Genomic DNA, 6,275 nt, shown 5'->3' with positions numbered 1-6,275 from the left:
TTTAAGAAAAGAGCATGTTTGGGTTGATTGCTTGAAACAAATCTGACAGAGGAGCCAGAAGACAGATTTACAAGCTAAACCAAAAGACGAGTGTGTTAACAAAAAGTATGTTGAGCTCTTTACTTCACTGGGCCCTTGCATTTGGGGGTTATTTTTAATACTGGTTATTTAAATACTGGTTATTTTTACTTCTCTGTGGTTGGGATTTTATTATTTTCTATAATGTGCAGGGTAAAGACTACCTCTGGAGATGTAAGGAACATAATAAAACAGTGGAACCAATGGAGATGTTGCCAGACACTGACTCACTATAATTCCAGGGCTTAGGAAAAAGACATTTTATAATTAGCTCACACTATTTATCAAGCTATTGCCCTCCACCAAACAGGATGATTTTTTAAGAGGTCTCTGGGACAGTTTAAAATTATTTGCCTTTATTAGTCTCCACTAAGTAGCTGGTATTTATTGGGAGGCTTCTGTTTGCTTTGGAAATCTGTGAGTTCCCCAAATTCCAAAAGCATTTATTAGTCTCACCCATTGCTTTGGAGCAATATGTAAATTCAGATTTTTTGTGTTACAGTGTTATTAGTCAGAATATGTGCTTGTTTTAATGTAGTTGAGTGGTGGATTTTGTGACTAGTCATGGCCCAATGATAAATCGTGCGTTGTCATTTAAAGAAAACTGAAAAGATAAGGCAATATTAATTGTGAAAGCAGACTGTTTCTCACCCTTTCTAAGAATAGGACTTTCCTGGCTTCCTCTTTGTTTTGAATTATCTAAGCTCTATTTATGTTGCTGTTCCTGCTTCTTCCCATTTTCAGAGAAATCCTAGCTTCTGTTCCGGAGCAGGGCGGTGCTGGTTGGTTCTGCTTCAGGTCTGCAACTACCTGCCATTTGTATCAGTTATTACCCTTATGCTGTTGCTTATCCTATACCAATAGTTTTCAAAGGTAAAAAAGGTGTCTGGTTTATGATACTTGGCTTTAATTCACTAGTACAGCTCACTCATTATAAAAAAACACCAGAGACATTGTGATGCTTATTTTCTCTCTGTTTCATTGCTTGCTGACAATCAGCACTAGAGCTCCATTGCAGCTGTGGAAACCTGCAGGTTGCTTATCAGTGGCACGGTTGCCTTTACTCCCACTCTGAGCCTTGGTGAGGGACACAGCTGGGCGTTACTGGCAGTGTCTCTGTCCCTGCTCTTCAGAGAAACATTTCCATTTCAGCCCTGTCAGTGTCTTCAGCTATTTCTATGCTACTCCTTATCCAATCCCTCATCCGGGTACTAATTTGCCATGACCCTGCCAGCTATGCCAGTTATGTAAGGAGGGGTAAAATGTGGAATTTGTATGAAATACTATGTTATGTTGCACAAGGTTGGTTTTTTAATTTTTCAAGCCACTTTACGTGTATGTGCAGCTTAAAACCATATCTCTTGATGCTCATTCATTTCCTGCAAATTACTTTCCTTAGGAAGGGGTAAGATTTAAAGCTATTTAAAAAGAAAGAAAAAAAACCACGAGAAACCCTTCAGCCCTTCCATTCCTTCTGCTTACATTCTGCTTCCTGCCATGTCAGTGACTACTGTCTGCCATCCCGGCAGCTTCACCATGGAACACTGCTTTTTACAGGGAAGTCCCCAGTTTCCTGTGTTCGGTTAGGTCTCTAAGAATTGTTGTTTTCTACACTCTTCATTCTTTTTCCTCTTTCCCTGTCATTGTAGTTGCTCCAGCTCTACTGCCTTCCCACCACTAGCCCCCACAGCCAAGTGGAACCTCTCCTGCCATGGCCACACTCTGTCACCTTTGTCGCCTGCTGCCAGCCACAGCACTGCACTTTCCTTTCTGAGACATCCTGAAGGCAATTAAAACCTGTAAGAAACCTGTGGGTGTCTTCCTCCACACACACTGGCTGCAGGACACTACCCTGGCTCAGGTCGACACCGCCAATCCCCACCCATGAGGGGTGAGCTACTGAGCATGGCCTTGGCCCACCCCTCAGCCCCTCTGCTACCACGGTCCCGGCCAGAGCAGTGTTTCAAGGGCCGCGCTGCCCCGAGGCGGGCAGAACCCGCTGTTCCTGCTGCCATGGCGCTGGGAGGTGGCCAAGCTGCTGTGCTCCCAACCAAGGGGAAGAGGCTCTCAGCAGGGGGGCCAGTGGACTGGGTCCCCGCAAAGGGCTGGAAGAGCCGGTAGGCCCCGGAGAGGCGGCTGGCCTGAAGTCCCACAGCTCTTCTCAGGCCCCACAGCTGTCCCCGAGGGATGCATGTCTTCTGTGGGCACAGAGGCACTTTCTCCCAGAGATCTAAGCCAGCCCCACTGGAAGAGCATGGCAGGAGAGGTGGCCAACGCTCCTTTCCTACTGCTGAGGTAGGAGGCTGGAAACCCTCCTCTCGGCGACAACCCAAAAAGAGAGTTCCTGGTGGGTCCCTGGGGCAGTAGCACACACAGGAATTCAACATGTGCTTGGGCAGAAGAGGGGAGGAGGGTCCCCAGTTCTATCTCCTAGTAACAGCAGGATCTGTAAAATACAGAAATAGTCACCAACTGGATTTCTACTTTGATTATTTGAAATTTAGATAAGCTATCCTTTGTGTTACATAAGTAAATGGTGATACATCAAGTATGCTACCTTAAATATTTACATAGTAAGCTCTCAGCAGTCCTCTGGCTTTTCCTGAGATTAAGTTACGCATAAAAACTTTTAACCAGCCACGGTCTGTTCAAGCATTGTATAACTAGACATTTGGTTTTTTAAGAGTGATTTAGGGTCTTTCATATATCTATTTCTGTATATGAGAAATCCTAGGAAAACAGGCTTGACCATCATTTTACAGTCCTGAACGACCAAAGCTTGAAATGTTGAATGCTCTCTGTTGTGTTCACAGAGAGAACCTCACACCAAAATACTAAAGAGTGTTAAGGTAAAACATAATTTGAAAAAAATCGAATATTTAGCAGAATTGTAATTTTATGTAGAGTTCTTTTAATGCTGTCTTCTTGAAACTCAAGGTACAAGCATGATGCAAGTTTAGGTGTCTGTCGTGGTTTGGCCTCAGATGGCACCAAAGAATCAGCTGCAGCCGCACTCTTGGACAGGACCACCCAACCCCCTCCACGGCCTCAAGGGGAGAATAGGAAGAAAAAGGCAAAACTCGTGGGTTAAGACAAAGGCATTTTAACAGAACAACCACAATGACGATACCACCAACTGGACCAGGGAGCCCCAGCCTGCCCCAGCCCACTCCCCCGGGGGGGGCTTCCTGCCCCCTCCCCCGGCAGCTCCTGGTACCCCTGGGCATGGCTCCCATGGGATGGGATACCTGGGTCCCTGCTAGAGCCTGGGGAGAATTAACCCTATCCCTGCCAGACCCAGGACATCATCCACCCCTTATTCCATACCATTCCATGCCATGCCCAGATCTTAGAGTGTCCAATTAAATGCTATCAGTTTCCCCTGACATATATATATATGTACATATCCATCCATACAGGTATAATGTCCTTAGTCTGTGGGCCATCACTCTACAATGTCCGTTTTCATTTAATCCATGACTTTGAGCTCCATCTGTTAGAACAGTCCCTCAGGGCATGCAAGATGGTGTGTGAGGGGCTGGACTGTCGCATGCTGTATTTTTGGGGCTTGCAGCTGATGTATCTGGTGCAACTCATGTCCGTGGTCCATGGGTTGAAGATGTCGATCTCAATGAAGTTGCTGGGTGCCAGCTGCTGAGGTCAGTTCTGATCACTGCTGCACTTTACTGGGTTTTTCATGAGAGGCCATTTGTCATTAGTTTGGGTGACTCTTACTATAGTACAACCAATAGCAGTTACAGAAATGAGATGTACAGTGGCAGGGTCATTTAGCAATTATCATCACACAGTTTCATTCATTGGATATTCTCACCCAAAATCAGGTCCCCGTGTGGTACACATCGAACTTCCCCATCCTTCCGCATCACCCACCAAGTGCACCCGGGTCCTTGAGCAAAGGCAGTCCCACGGATGGGTTTGCCTTTGCCTGAGGCAGGACTAACCCAGACTGTCTTCCCTAACATATTCTTCATGTGCACTACGGGGACTGTATTTCCCTCCACACTACGTGGAGGTTTTGATTCATAGATTCATAGATTGGTCCAGGCCGGAAGGGACCTCCAAAGGTCATCTAGTCCGACCTTCCCGCAGTCAGCAGGGACACCCCCAACTAGATGAGGTTGCCCAGGGCCTCGTCGAGCTTCACCTTGAATATCTCAAGGGAAGGGGCCTCAACCACCTCCCTGGGCAACCTGTTCCAGTGTTCCACCACCCTCAGAGTAAAGAACTTTTTCCTAATATCCAATCTAAATCTCCCCTTCTCCAACTTAAAACCATTGCCCCTTGTCCTGTCACTGCAGGCCTTTGTAAACAGACCCTCCCCAGCCTTCCTGCAGGCCCCCCTGAGGTACTGGAAGGCCGCTATGAGGTCTCCCCGGAGCCTCCTCTTCTCCAGGCTGAACAACCCCAGCTTCCTCAGCCTGTCCTCATAGCAGAGGTGCTCCAACCCCCTGATCATTTTAGTGGCCCTCCTCTGGGCCGGCAGGCCCAGCTCGGTTGGTAGATCCCCTGGTGTTAACTAGCCAGGTAGCCTTTGCTAAATGTGTATCCCAATGTTTTAAAGTCCCACCACCCATTGCTCTCAGTGCAGTTTTTAACAGTCCATTGGACCATTCTATCTTCCCAGAGGCTGGTGCATGATGGGGAATGTGATAGACCCATTCAATACCGTGCTCTTTGGCCCAGGTGTCAATGAGGCTGTTTCGGAAATGAGTCCCGTTGTCCGACTCAGTTCTCTCTGGGGTGCCATGTCGCCACAGGACTTGTTTTTCAAGGCCCAGGATGGTGTTCCGGGCAGTGGCATGGGGCACAGGGTATGTTTCCAGCCATCCAGTGGTTGCTTCCACCATTGTGAGCACATGGCGCTTGCCTTGACGGGTTTGTGGGAGTGTGATAGAATCGATCTGCCAGGCCTCCCCATATTTGTATTTCAGCCATCGTCCTCCATACCAAAGAGGCTTTAATCGCTTGGCTTGCTTGATTGCAGTGCATGTCTCACATTCGTGGAAGACCTGTGCAACAGTGTCCATTGTCAAATCCATCCCTCGATCTTGAGCCCATCTATATGTAGCATCTCTTCCTTGATGGCCTGAGGAGTCATGGGCCCATCGAGCTATGAATAATTCACCCTTATGTTGCCAGTCCAGATCCACCTCGGCCACTTCAGCCGATCTTAGCAGCCTGATCCACTTGCTGGTTGTTCTGATGTTCCTCAGTGGCCCGGCTCTTGGGTACATGCGCATCTACATGACGTACTTTCACAACCAGATTCTCTACCCAGGCAGCGATATCTTGCCACAATTCAGCAGCCCAGATAGGTTTGCCTCTGCACTGCCAGCTGCTCTGCTTCCACTGCCGTAACCACCCCCACAAGGCATTTGCCACCATCCATGAATCGGTGTAGAGATAAAGTACCGGCCATTTTTCCCGCTCGGCAATGTCCAAAGTCAGCTGAATTGTTTTCACCTCTGCAAACTGGCTTGATTCACCTTGTCCTTCAGTGGCTTCTGCAACTCGTCTTGTAGGACTCCACACGGCAGCCTTCCACTTTCTATGCTTTCCCACAATCCGGCAGGACCCATCAGTGAACAGGGCACATCTCTTCTCATTTTCTGGTAGTTCATTATACGGTGGAGCCTCTTCTGCACGCATCACCTCCTCCTCTGGTGACATTCCAAAATCCTTGCCTTCTGGCCAGTCCATAATCACCTCTAGAATTCCTGGGTGACTGGGGTTTCCCACTCGAGTTCGCTGCATGATCAGTGCAATCCACTTGCTCCATGTAGCATCCCTTGCATGATGTGTGGCAGGGACCCTTGCTTTGAACATCCAGCCCAGCACCGGCAGCCGAGGTGCCAAGAGTTGCTGTGCTTCTGTACCAACCACTTCCGAAGCAGCTCAAACCCCTTCATACGCTGCCAGTATTTCCTTTTCTGTTGGAGTATAGCGGGCCTTGGATCCTCTGTATCCCCGACTCCAAAACCCTAGGGGTCGACCACGTGTCTCCCCTGGCGCTTTCTGCCAGAGGCTCCAGGTAGGGCCGTTCTCCCCAGCTGCGGTGTAGAGCACATTTTTAACATCTTGTCCTGCCCGGACTGGCCCCAGAGCTACTGCATGGACTATTTCCTGTTTAAAAAGCTTGTCGCTGCTCAGGACCCCATTTAAAATCGTTCTTCTTC

The sequence above is a fragment of the Numenius arquata genome, chromosome 6 (assembly GCF_964106895.1).
Source record: "Numenius arquata chromosome 6, bNumArq3.hap1.1, whole genome shotgun sequence".
Lineage (NCBI taxonomy): Eukaryota > Metazoa > Chordata > Aves > Charadriiformes > Scolopacidae > Numenius > Numenius arquata.
This window is presented reverse-complemented; position numbering follows the sequence as displayed.